This window comes from Papio anubis, chromosome 16, assembly GCF_008728515.1.
Source record: "Papio anubis isolate 15944 chromosome 16, Panubis1.0, whole genome shotgun sequence".
NCBI lineage: Eukaryota > Metazoa > Chordata > Mammalia > Primates > Cercopithecidae > Papio > Papio anubis.
This window is the reverse complement of record NC_044991.1, coordinates 63,910,605-63,924,862: the sequence shown is the minus strand read 5'-3', so window position 1 is coordinate 63,924,862 and position 14,258 is coordinate 63,910,605. Positions and strand designations below refer to the sequence as shown.

At 44.7% G+C, this 14,258-nt stretch overlaps 1 protein-coding gene across 8 annotated transcripts in view; it reads left to right on the top strand.

Moving 5' to 3' along the window:
• The window catches only part of NDRG3 (NDRG family member 3), a 92,498-nt gene that overhangs the window by 10,224 nt on the left and 68,016 nt on the right, over nucleotides 1-14,258 (top strand). The window lies entirely within an intron of this gene.

The window sequence follows — 14,258 nt, the reverse complement described above, 5'->3', positions numbered from 1 at the left end:
GGCCTTCTTCAGGAGTGGAAGGCAGGGGGTTGTGCTTCTGCTTTTAGAGTTACCTTAGTATGACTCCTGTGTTAAAACTTCTGCTGGCCGATGGGTGTCTGGGATTAACCAGAAGGCTTCTAGACGGATCTTGCTTTGTTCTAGCAGTTATTTATACCAGTACCCTGAGATGGATAGAATTAATATATAGGACAGACTCAGATTCCCAGCTTGGCAGTCTCTACAAACCTCTCATTTACCACCTTCTGCCAGAACCCAGGAGTGACACAACAGGAAGGTGGGCCTATTGCAGGGATTGCTGCCCTTTTCCTTTCAGGAAACTATGAGGGGCGTGAATGGCTCTTATCTAGGCCTGAGGATGAGCAGGGGTACTTCCTGTTACAGTGAGGATCTGTGAGCATATGGGCTACTTAAGTAGCTGTCTTTGATCCTTCCCACCCCTTAGCTTATGGAGATCGGGGGGATAGTGTCTCTGAGAGTATTTCTTCTGGCGAAGAGGTACCCAGACTTTCCTTTATGCAGTGAAAAATCTCAGTGAACTGTATTTTTAAAAGTGTTCCATGGAGCTGGGTGGTTTGGCTTGTTTATCTGGCTTCCTGGGGGAGTCCCCTGAGATCCTTTGCTTTCCTAAGGGCCCCCAGGAGACAGCAATAGAACCAACATCCGTTACCGTTACCGTAGACACTTGAGGGGATGTTTAAGTCAATAGTTTTATGATTAGATTAATTCAGGCTTTAACCCTGAGGAAACTTAAGAGCCAAGTCTTCAGATAATTGTGCATCTTCTAGACTGAAGTATGGAATTTAGCCCAGTACTCTGGGATCTCTTTCAGAGCTGAGCTAGGAATCCACATGCTAGTTCCAGCTCCACACCTAGCTGGCTGCGTGAATTCAGAAATCACTTCAATTTTCTGGGCCTCTTTTCTCACTGGAGAATGAGGGCATTACTGGAGAATGAGGGCATTACTGTAAACCAGTGGTTCTTAGCCCTGGCTGCATGTAAGAATTACCTGTGAAGCTTTAAAAACAATACTCAGGCCCTACATTAGCCCAATTAAATTGGATCTTTAAGGTTGAGGCTGAGTCGTTGATAATCTTCTCTGCTTCCCAGGTTTAAGTGTAGCTAAGATAACTATGTGCATAACGTGACCAAGTTTTAAAAAAAAAAAAGTTAAGCTTCTGTGTCATTATGCTCCTCAGAAACCTTCAGGGGTTGTCTGTGTGGTAAAGTCCAGCTCAGGTGCTCTGCGTTCTGACCCAGCCTACTTCTGCAGCTTGTCTTCTTTCCCAGCTACATTGTTCTTGGTGTCTCCTGAATGTATTGTCCTTTTTTTTTTTTTTTTTTTTTGAGACAGAGCCTGGCTCTGCTGCCCAGGCTGGAGTGCAATGGCGCGATCTTGGCTCACTGCAACCTCAACCCTCTGGGTTCAAGCCTCAACATTCCGAGCTGGGATTAAGGCATGCACCATCATGCTCAGCTAATTTTTGTATTATTACAAAATTTGTATTAATTTTGGTGATAATTTTTCACCATGTTGTATCACCATGTTGGCCAGGCTGATCTTGAACTTCTGACCTCAAGTGATCCTCCCGCCTTAGCCTCCCAAAGTGCTGGAATTACAGGTGCCCTGCCTGAATGTATTGTCTTTAATTCTTTCCCAAACCTGATGTCCTCACCTGTAATGTCTCTTTTCCCTTCCCCTTTTCAAAACATATCCCTTCAGGGCCCATCATTCTCCCCTCCCTTGGGAAACTCCTGACAATCCTAGTCCCTAGTTATTTCTCCTGCCTCTGCATAGGTTTTGAGCTTCATTAGCTCTGAGTGTATGTTCCAAACACTAACTGCAATGTAAACATGATAACTCAAGCAACATTCAATTCTTCAGAAAGTGGGACACATGTAAATATAGATTGAGTATCCTTTATCCAAAATGCTTGGGACCAGAAGTGTTTCAGGTTTTGGATTTTTTCCAATTTTGGAATATTTGAATTATACTTACCAGTCGAGCATCCCTAATCTGAAAATCTGAAATCCGAGTGCTCCAATGAGCATTTAGTTTGAGGATCATGTCAGTGCTCAAAAAGGTTTAGATTTTGAAGCATTTTGGATTTTGGATTTTCAGATTGGAGAGGCTCAATATGTGCCACTGGGGTGACTTGTATACTGTTAAACGTGTGATATGGTGTATTGTTGGCTATTTCATTATGTATGTATATCTTGTAAATATTAGTTGATGGATAGCTATCCATGACCAGCCTCCAGCTGTCATTTTTATCCTTATTTCCTATTTCCAGCAGACCTTGTGCCTTCTCATCTCCTTGCCTTTAAGTTGTCCTCCCTTTCTGGAATTTCTTCTTTTATTCTTATTCTCATCTACAGAAATTTTCTCTGTTTCTCAAGGTGCAGTTCAGATATTACCTCCTCCATGAAACTTCTTCCCAGCACCCACAAGCTGCATTGCCTCAATTATGCCGTAAACCTCTGTAACCCTTAGAGCAGTGGTTCTCAATTGGGAGTGATTTTGCCCCAAAGAGGACATTGGCATTATCTGGAGACATTTTTGGTTGTCACAGCTGTTGGGAGAGTGTGCCACTGTCATCTAGTATTGTAGGCCAGGGATGCTGCTACACATTCTACAGTGCACAGGACAGACCTCCCACAACAAAGAATTATCTGGCCTAAAATGTCAGTTGTGCCAAGGTTGAGAAATTGCCTTTGAGTTTGTCCAGTTCGTAAGCTTGTATGTATACTGCCTTGAACTGTAACAATTTGTTTATAGACCTTATCTCCCCTACTTAATTGAATTAATGGGTGAAGACTAATTCCAGTCCTCCATCTGTGCTTTCTTGTTATTCACTACATATCAGGGCTTAATCCTAGAGCCTGTGGCCTAATCCTAACTGCTTAAGCAGAGATAAAGACATGTTCAGTGTGGAGTGGGTGTGGTGAGGCAGTCTTCTCAATTCTGAATTTCTCTTCTTTTCACTCTCTGTCTTTTCATCTGTGATGACCTGGGAGAAAGTGTGATTTAGGGCATAAAGTGAGCATTTGGGATAAGAATACCTGGGTTTCAATTCCAGCTGTGCCATTTATTAGTTGTGGTATTTTGGTCAATCCATGTCACCTCTTCTTTTTTTTTCTTTTAGACAGAGTCTCGCTCTGTCACCCCGGCTGGAGTACAATGGCACGATCTCGACCCACTGCAAAGGTGATCCGCCCACCTTGGCCTCCCAAAGTGCTGGGATTACAGGCATGAGCCACTGCGCCTGGCCATGTCACCTCTTTAAGCCTTAGTTTCTTCATGTCTGTAATAGCCATGATGCGAGTGCCTCAGTGTTTTAGCTCATGGTACCATCATGATATTCCAGTGAGATGTTAAATGTGAAGGTGCTCTGTAAATTGGAAAGTGCTGTAATGATTACTCATATATCCACTGTTCAAAGGTATAAAGAGAGAGGATGTGAATCTGTTTGCTTAGGAGCTCTGCTGACTACCTTCCCAGCTAGTCCCCTGGCCACTTCCTGTGGCTTTCTAACCATAACTGCTTCAGCATCAACTCCAGCTGACCCCTTCCAGGTTATTCTCTCCAGTGTGCCTCCTTTGTTTGTTGCCTTCATTCTGTTTTGGTTATCTGTCTGCAATCTTGCCAAAATCAAAAGTGATCGACTCTGCCCCTAGAATACTAGCTAGTGGCCTGGTGTCAGCACATCCTGGCAAGGCCTGACATAGGCCAAACATGGTCATGGGAAAAAGCTATAAAACAAGACAACTTGCAGTTTCAAAAGCCAGTAACTTTCTTATTGTTCTTGTTGTGTTTATTAAACTAACAAAGAAATCTATTTTTTATATATATATATGTGTGTGTGTGTGTATATATATATTTTTGTGTGTGTGTGTGTGACAGAGTCATGTTCTGTCACCCAGGCTGGAGTGCAGTGGTTCAATCTCAGCTCACGGCAGCCTTCACCTTTTGGGCTCAAGCAGTCTTCCCACCTCAGCCTCCTGACTAGCTGGGACTACAGGCACACGTCATCACACCCGGCTAATTTTTGTATTTTTTATAGAGACAGGGTCTTGCCATGTTTCCCGGGCTGGTCTCAAACTCTTGGGTTGACCCTCACTAGGCTAATACCTGGGGAAATGCTTAGGATGTAGTAAGGCTCATAATGTGAAGTACTAGTTTTACAGGGAGCTTCAGGATCACAGAATGCCAACCCTGTCAGGGACTCAAAAAGGTCATCCTGCCCAATCTCTTCCCTTGACAGTTGGGGTAACTGAGGCCCAGAAAGGGAAAATACTTTGCTTAGCGCCATTGAGCTATGTAGGTGCCCATCTAGGTTTAGAATCCACATCTGATGTGCTTACAGGCTCTTTCCATTACTGGAAGAATCCATGTGTCTCTGCGTGTCTTGTCTTTTTTCTGAGTGAACAAAGATTGCACTCTGTATTATCAGGCTTTAAACTGTGTTCTGCAGAGCCCTAGTGGTCTCACCACCACTTCAAGCACAGCTTCTACATGTTTTCTGTTTTCTATTTCAGAGTTTTGCTGTAAAACTTGAAAGTCACTGATCTTGTTGATCTTTTAAAGCCCCTCCCAGTATGTGTCTCTCCTGGATTCCTGGTGAGATTTTTGCTTGCATTTCAATTCAGAAATGTTAGTTTCTGTATTTCTATTATTTATTTATTTATTTTGAGACAGGGTCTCACTCTGTTGTCCAGGCTGGACTGCAGCAGTGCAGTTGTGGCTCGCTGCAGCCTCAACCTCCTGGGTTCAGGCGATCCTCCCACCTCAGCCTCCTGAGTGGCTGATGCTACAGGCATGTACCATCACGCCCTGCTAATTGTTTAATTTTTGGTAGAGATGTGGTCTCACTGTGTTGCTCAGGCTGGTCTTGAATTCCTGGACTCAAGTGATCCTCCCACTTCGTCCTCCCAAAGTGCTGGGATTACAGATTTAATCCACTGTGCCAACTATTTTCTTTTCTTTTCTTTGAGATGGAGTCTCGCTCTGTCGCCCAGGCCGGAGCGCAGTGGTGCGATCTCGGCTCACTGCAAGCTTCGCCTCCTGGGTTCACGCCATTCTCCTGCCTCAGCCTCCCGAGTAGCTGGGACTACAGGCACCCACCACCACACCCGGCTAATTTTTTTTGTATTTTTAGTAGAGACGGGGTTTTACCATGTTAGCCAGGATGGTCTCAATCTCCTGACCTCGTCATCCACCCACCTCGGCCTCCCAGAGTGCTGGGATTACAGATGTGAGCCACTGCACCTGGCCTAATTTCTATATTTCTAAAAAGTGGTCTACATAGTCATGGACTTTTCAGCATGGAGAACTGAACTTCATTTTTCCTAGATTTTGACACCACTGACTTTTATTGTCCATAGTTAATGGCCCTTTCATAGTCTTCATCCTCCTCCTTTTTTCTTCAGCATTTGACAGTTTTCCTCCACTTTTGTGTAAATCTCTCTTCTCCTTTGAATTCTTTGACATTGTATTTCTGCCTTTTAGCATCTCTGAATATTTTTTCTTTGTCTCTTACTGGTTCTTTCTTTTCCATCACTGAGTTGTCCTTCAGAAGAGCCCAGGCCTACAGACCTCCTTATCTCTGGTTTGGTGATCATTTGGAGGCTTACCTCACTCATTCTCACTCCCAGTTGTCCTTGGGTCTCTCTTGGATTCCTGACTGAAATTGATTTTCTTTTTAACAAATCAGTTTCTCTGTTACTTTTTCTCAGCTCACTCATTTTCATTCATTGTGCCATAATTCTTTTATCTCCCTAACTGAAAACTTTGGCAAAATCTAACTCTTCTCTGACCTTGTTCTATTTTCTACTTTTTTTTTTTTTGTCGAGACAGCATCTCCCTCTGTTGCCCAGACTGGAGTGCAGTGGTGCGATCTTGGCTCACTGCAACCTCCTTCTCCCAGTTTTAAGCGATTCTCATGCCTCAGCCTCCCACGTAGTTGGAATTACCACCACGCCTGGCTAATTTTTATATGGTTAATAGTGACAGAGTTTTACCATATTGGCCAGGTTGGTCTCGAACTCCTGGCCTTAAATAATCCTCCCATCTTGGCCTCCCACAGTGTTAGGATTATAGGCATGAGCCACTGTGCCCTGGCCAACCTTGTGCTATTTTTACAAACTTTTTATCCCAGAGCTCCCACTCTCTCTCTCTCTCTTTTTTTTTTTTTTTTTGACATTTTGTAATTTCAGGAGTCTAACAGCCCCTTGTTACCTTTCAGCAAGGTTTCTGCAAACTATTTTGTTTCTCCAGTATATTCACATTTTAGTTGATCAGACCTGTTGAGTCTTTAAACAATCGCATCTCAGCCTGGGCAACCTAGTAAGACCTGTTTCTACCAAAAAACAAAAATTAGCCAGGCGTAGTGGTATATGTCTGTAGTCCTAGCTCCTTGGGAGGCTGAGGTGGGAGGATTGCTTGACCCTAGGAGTTCAAGGTTACAGTGAGGTAAGATGGTGCCACTGCACTCCAGCCTGAGTGACAGAGCAAGACCCTGTCTCCAAAAAAAACCAATTTTTTGGCCGGGCGTGGTGGCTCAAGCCTGTAATCCCAGCACTTTGGGAGGCCGAGGCGGGCGGATCGCCTGAGGTTAGGAGTTCGAGACCAGCCTGGCCAACATGGTGAAACCCCATCTCTACTACAAATACAAAAATTAGCCAGGCGTGGTGGCAGGCGCCTGTAATCCCAGCTACTTAGGAGGCTAAGGCAGGAGAATCGCTTGAACCCAGGAGGCAGAGGTTGCGGTGAGCCAAGATCGTGCCATTGCACTCCAGCCTGGGGGACCAGAGTGAGACTCCATCTCAAAAAAAAAGAAAAACAAAAAACAATTTTTTTTTTTTTTTTTTTTTTTGAGACAGAGTCTCGCTCTGTCGCCCGAGCTGGAGTGCAGTGGCACAATCTCAGTTCTCTGCAACTTCCGCCTCCCAGGTTCAAGCGATTCTCCTGCCTCTGCCTCCTGAGTAGCTGGGATTACAGGCACGCGCCATCATGCCTGGCTAATCTTTGTACTTTTGGTAGACACCAGTTTCACCACGTTGGCCAGGCTGGTCTCAAACTCCTGACCTCAGATGATCCGCCCGCCTTGGCCTCCGAAAGTGCTGGGATTACAGATGTGAGCCACCATACTCGGCCCCCAAATTTAAAAATAAAAAATAAAAGTTCCATCTAGTTTACTGAAATTTTGGAATAAGGCAGGACAAAATCAATGGAGTCTTTCTTTACCCCATCCTCACTGATCTCTATTGAAGATTGTTGCTAATTGGCTGGGCATGGTGGCTCACGCCTGTAATCCTAGCACTTTGGGAGGCTGAGGTGGGTGGATCGCCTCAGCTCAGGAGACCAGCCTGAGCAACAAAGTGAAACCCTGACACTACAAAACGTACAAAAATTAGCCAGGCGTGGTCGTGTGTTCCTGTGGTCCCAGCTGCTTGGAAGGGTGAAGTGGGAGAGTGGCTTGAGCCTGGAAGACAGAGGTTGCAGGTAGCCAAGATCATGCCAATGCACTCTAGTCTGGGTGACAGAACCAAACTCTGTCTCAAAAGGAAAAAAAGATTGTTGCTAATAATAAGCCTTTCAGTTCATCTCCTCACCTCAGATTATCTCCACCTCTCCTCAGTGATGAGGGCACATGTTAGATTTTCATCACTTAAAACTGATTATATCTGAGATCCTAAACAAGATTCTCAGGTGATAGATTTTGAGGCTCACTGTTCTAACAAGCAAGAAATAGCCCTTGCCTCTGAAACTGGTTGCCAAGTAATAGCTAGAACTTCATTTGTCTTTTCTCTACTCATTCCACATCCTCTATGCCCTTAGTGTTATAACTACTGAGATAGTGAGGGCTCTTGTCCTGGTGTGATGACTCAGAGCTTCATTTCTAAGGTATCTGAGTCATTGTTGGTATGTATAGGATTGCTTTAGGCTTCTCTTACCTCAAGGAGGTGCCACAGGGTGGGTAAAGAGAAAAAAAAACTTGCTCAGGGTCCTACAATCAGTAGATGGGGCCTGGCACAGACATTATGGTACGTGAGTTGAGTATCCCTTATCCAAAATGCCTTGAACAGCCTAGGTGTGGTAGCTCACGCCTATAATCCCAGCACTTTGGGAGGCTGAGGTCAGTGGATCACCTGAGGTCAGGAGTTTGAGACCAGCCTGGTCAACATGGTGAAACCTTGTCTCTACTGAAAATACAAAAATTAGCCGGGCATGGTGGTACATGCCTATAGTCCCAGCTACTCGGGAGATGGAGGCAGGAGAATTGCTTGAGCCCAGGAGGCGGAGGTTGCAGTGAGCCAAGATCAAGCCACTGCACTCCAGCCTGGGTGACAGAGTGAGACTGTGTCTCAAAAAACCCCCCCAAAAAAAACAAAAAAAATGCCTTGAACCAAAAGTGTTTCAGATTTTGGATTTTTTCTGATTTTGCAATATTTGCATTATACTTGCTGTTTAAGCATCCCAAATCTGAAAATATGAAATCTGAAATGCTCCAAAACCCCAATCTTTTTGAACATGGACTTGATGTTCAAGGGAGATACCCATTGGAGCTTGTTTATGTATGTATGTGTCCATGTATCCATCGACCCATCCATCCATCTATCCATCCATCTGTCCTTTGTCACTTCTTCCAGGAGCCCATTGGAGCATTTTGGATTTCAGATTTTTGAATTTGGGATGCTCAACCTGTAATGGGAAAGCAAAAGTTTTAAAATCCTTTCCCTATTATTCACTTATTTAGAGGCAGGGTCTTGCTGTGTTGCCCAGGCTGGACTCAAACTCTTGGGCTCAAGCAGTCCTCCTGCATTAGCCTCTCAAGTAGGTGGGACTATAGTTGCATGCCACCACTCCTGGCTCTTTATTAGATGTGGGGATTTTAGAATAGTTACTTAACTTCTCTGAGCCTAAATTTCTCATCTATAAAGAAATAAAGGCTGGGTGCGGTGGCTCACACCTGTAATCCCACCACTTTGGGAGACCAAAGCAGGCGGATCACCTGAGGTCAAGAGTTCGAGACCAGCATGGCCAACATGGTGAAACCCCATCTCTACTAAAAATATAAAAATTAGCCAGTCCTGGTGGCGGGCGCCTGTAATCCCAGCTACTTTGGAGGCTGAGACAGGAGAATCGCTTGAACCCAAGAGGTGGAGGTTGCAGTGAGCTGAGATTGCGCCACTGCACTCTAACCTATGTGATGAGTAAAATTCTGTCTCAAAGAAAAAAATAAATAAATAAAGATATCTAGGCCAGGCAGGGTGGCTCACACTTGTAATCCCAGCACTTTGAGAGGCTGAAGCTGGCAGATTACTTGAGGGCAGGAGTTTGAGACCAGCCTGGCTGACAGGGAAGCCCTGTCTTTACTGAAAAATACAAAAATTAGCTGGGCGTGGAGGCATGTGCCTAATAGTCCCAGCTACTCAGGAGGCTGAGGCAGGAGAATCACTTGAACCTGGGAGACGGAAGTTGCAGTGAGCTGAGATTGCACCACTGCGCTCCAGCCTGGGCAGCAGAGCAAGACTCTTGTCTCAAAAAAAAAAAAAAAGAAAGATATCTACCAGAGAGGATTGTTATGAGGATTAAACATAAAGTGCCGAGATTATAATTCCTGACAGAGTAGATGGCCACCTTTTCTCCTTTCCCTTTCTAGCCATTTGGTATCAGACTCATTTCCTTAATTTGAAGATGGCTAGTTTTTCCTTGTCAATCCTCCCTCCTACTCATATGACTAGGAAAGAGGCAAAAATTATTTACTGCAATTTATAAAATCCCTACTAGCCTTTTGAAAATATTAATAGCTTTTAGTACCAGTATGGGATCTGGCAACCCTACCATTTGTGCAGATGCTGGAACTGCAGGCCTTAGATCCCCAGGAGGGAACCTGTCTGTGTAGCTGAGGGATCTGGAGATGGAGTTTTCTACCAGAATCTTAGTTTTCTTGTATATGTTATACAACTGCTCACTGGCAAGGGCTTGAGACATTGAAAGTGGAGCAAAAATGGAGTCTCCAGAAGAATGCATTAGATCCCCTAACACGTGGAAGGTGAATGTCTACTGCCGTGATGCCAAATCCTGAGTCACCCTGGAGCAGCTTACTGTCCTGCACAGCATTATTGCCCGAGCCTGCATTGGGCCTAGCTGATAGGGACAGCCTTCTCATTTAATTTGTGTCTTCGTTCGTTTGTTGGTGTAAAAATTGCATTTTTCTTCATCTTTAAAAAAATTACATAGGGCTGGGTGTGGTGGCTCACACCTGTAATCCCAGCACTTTGGGAAGCCAAGGCAGAGGGATTGCTTGAGTCTAGGAGTTCAAGACCAGTCTGGACAACATAGTGAAACCCCTGTCTCTAAAAAAAAATTTTTTTTAATTAGCAAGGCATGGTGCCACATGCCCGTTGTCCCAGCTACGTGAGAGGCTGGGGTGGGAGAATTGCTTGAGCCTGGGAGGTTGAGAGCCATGATTGTGCCACTGCATTACAGCCTAGGTGAAAGAGTAAGACCCCATCTCAAAAAAAAAAAAAAAAAGGAACACTAGGTGAACGCCTGTCACTTTGGACTTGAGGGCGCCTTAGGCCTTTCTCTGACCCTTTGACAGGCCCACCCATGTGGAGTCATATTTGAATAATTCCCATCTTGAAGTGCATTGCTTTCTAGTGAGTGAATTAAAGTAGGGAATAAAGTGGGTTAGTTGAAAAAACAATTTCAGGAAATCACCATTTAACTGGGAAAAAAGAACAAGTGGAAATAGGCTAAAATGGCTTTCTTTAGATGGAAGGACTATGAGTAAATTATCTGTTCATTATTCTGTGATTTCTGTTTTTTCTTTTTTTTTTTTTTTTTTTGAGACAGAGTCTCGTTCTGTCACCCAGGCTGGAATGCAGTGGCATGATCTTGGCTCACTGCAACCTCTACCTCCCGGACTCAAGTGATTCTCCTGCCTCAGCCTCCTGAGTAGCTGGAATTACAGCACCTGCCACCACACCCAGCTAATTTTTGTACTGTTAGTAGAGACAGGGTTTCACCATGTTGTCCAGTCTGGTCTCGAACTCTGGACCTGAGGTGATCCTCCCACCTCGGCCTCCCAGTATGCTGGGATTACAGGTGTAAGCCACCGTTCCCAGCTGATTTCCGTATTTTCTTCTTTTTTGTTTTTTGAGACAGGGTCTCACTCTGTCTCCCAGGCTGGAGTGCAGTTGCGTGATCTTGGCTCACTGCAACCTCCGCCTCCCAGGATCAAGCGATTCTCCTGCCTCAGCCTCCCGTGTAGCTGGGATTACAGGCGTGCACCACCACACTTGTCTAATATTTTTATTTTTAGTAGAGATGGGGTTTCTCCATGTTGGCCAGGCTGGTCTTGAACACCTGACCTCAAATGATCCACCTACCTCGGCCTCCCAAAATGCTGGATTATAGGTGTGAGCTACTGTGCCCGGCCGATTTCCATATTTTCTAAAGTGAGCACATATTGCTTTTATAAAAGAGAAAAAGCTGGTTTTGTTTTGTTTTGTTTTTAAATTTTTGAGACAGAGTCTTGTTCTGTTGCCTAGGCTGGAGTGCAGTTGCCAGATCGTGGCTCACTGCAACCTCTGTCTCCTGGGTTCAAGTGATTCTCATGCCTCAGCCTGCTGGAGTAGCTGGAATTACAGGTTTGTGCCACCACATCCAGCTAATTTTTGTACTTTTAGTAGAGATGGTGTTTCACCACATTGACCAGGCTGGTCTCGAACTCCTGACCTCAGGTGATCGAGCCTCAGCCTCCCAAAGTGTTGGGATTACAGGCATGAGCCACCATGCCCGGCCGGGAAAAGGTTGTAAGTTGCCATTTTAAATAACTGATAAATAGTAAAGTTCAAATAAAAAGTAGCCACAGTTTATAGTGTTATTAATAAATAAGCAAGGAGTAGATTCCAGTTAGGCCAGTATTTTGAGAGTTAAGTGGGGACTGTGAAAGAGAGAATGTAGGTGCTGGCTGAAACTCACTGTGTAAGAGTCAAACCACCTCATCCCCTTTTGAAATGTGACTGGTATAAAAATAAACAAAAAAAAAGGCCGGGCGCGGTGGCTCAAGCCTGTAATCCCAGCACTTTGGGAGGCCGAGGCGGGTGGATCACGAGGTCAGGAGATCGAGACCATCCTGGCTAACATGGTGAAACCCCGTCTCTACTAAAAAATACAAAAAACTAGCCGGGCGAGGTGGCGGGCGCCTGTAGTCCCAGCTACTCGGAGGCTGAGGCGGGAGAATGGCGTGAACCCGGGAGGCGGAGCTTGCAGTGAGCCGAATTGCGCCACCGCACTCCAGCCTGGGCGACACAGCGAGACTCCGTCTCAAAAAAAAAAAAATAAAAAATAAAAAATAAACAAAAAAAATTCAACTTCTGGGCATTAAGTAGCTCATTCAAGTATATGGGTGCTTGGGATCTGACAAAAGAACCACTGTCCTATAGGGAGGTCAAACATCATCAAGCTTGTGGTCTCTAGGTGGTTCATACTTTTAGAATATTCACAGTTAGCATGTCGGGTTCATAGCCTGAGGAGTGTTCTCAGTAGACATCCCCTGGGTCTCTTGAATAAATGATAAGAGGGCTTTTTTGTTAGTCTGTTCTAACATAGGCGTAGCTGGGAGCAGGATTTATTTCAGTGAGTTGGCAAATAATAGCTAAAAGGTAACCTGGGACACATACCCTCTCCATAGGTAATTAAATCAAAATCATGTCATTCTATCTCTAGAAGGTAAACAGAACAGTGGATTAATATAGTACACTAGGCTGGGCGCAGTGGCTCATGCCTGTGATCCCAACACTTTGGGAGGCTGAGGTGGGTGGATCACTTGAGGGCAGGAGTTCAAGACCAGCCTGGCTAATATGGTGAAACCCTCTCTCTACTAAAAATACAAAAATTAGCTGGGCATGGTAGCAGGTGCCCATAATCCCAGCTTCTCAGGAGGCTGAGGCACGAGAATCGCTTGAGCCCAGGAGGTGGAGGTTCCAGTGAACCACGATTGTGCCTGTGCCACTGCACTCCAGCCTGGGCGACAGAGCAAGACTAGGTCTCAAAAAAAAAAAATATATATATATATATACACACACACACACACACACACACACACACACACACACACACGTATATATTAGACTGATATCTTTGGAAGGCTTTCTTGATTCCCACCAATCAGACATAATTGCTTCTCCTTTGAATTCCTATGGCCCTTCTTTTTATTTGTCAATTTATAGATCAATGTCATCTCTACTCTTTAGAGGCAGGGACCCTTTTTGTATCTTCCACAGTGCAATGGGTACTCAATAAATGGTTATTAAGTGTAAATCCCCAACTCTGAATTAACATTTTTCCTGACTTGATAGGTTTAGGGCCAAGACGAAAAGGATGATGCCTGAAGCTGTGAAGTCTAGGTGGGAATCACTTTCCTGCAATATTGAGTATTTGCAGCCTATCTCCATGGCTTCTTGCATGGTGGGATAGAAGAAGAATCTATAATTCATTACCCTGCCTATCTCTCTCCAACTTGCCTCTTCTCTCTGAACTCCCCATTCTGCTCTCCCTCTGTATTAGTTCTCTATTGCTATAGATCACTCTAAAAACAAAATTATTATCTCTCATGGTTTCTGTGGGTCAGAAACTTGGGAGCAGGCTTGCTAGGGTGGTTCTGGCTTAGAGTCTCTCATGTGGTTGCAGTGAGATGTCCCTGGGACTGTAGCCATCCAAACTCTTGACTGGGGCTGGAGGATTCATTTGCAAGGTAAATCATGCATATGGCTAGCAGGTTGGCACTGGCAAGTTGCTTCCTCTCCACATGGGCCTCTCTAGAGGGCTGTTTGAGTGTCCTGATGATACGGTGGCTAGCTTCCCCCAGAACTAGCAGTTTATAGTGTCTTGAAGCAGAAACTGTAATGTGTTTTATGATGTAGCTTCAGAAGTCACCTATTGTTGCTTCCTCCATATTCCATTAGTTACACAAGCCATCCCTGATTTATTTGGGTGGGGGATTATACATATGTGTGAATGAATATCAGGAGTCAGGGATCACTGGGCTCGTTGAAGGCCATCTTGGAGCTGACTACCATACCTTTCATCCACTGCTGTGATTCCCCAAGTGAGGATTAGTAAGCTTAGCCTTAGTTCCCTCCTCCTTCATTCCCACTGCCATTCCTAATTCAAGGCCTCATCCTGCAGTAATAACCTTCAATTTTTGTCCCCGCTTAATCCGTCTTTCAGTCTGTTCCAAGCA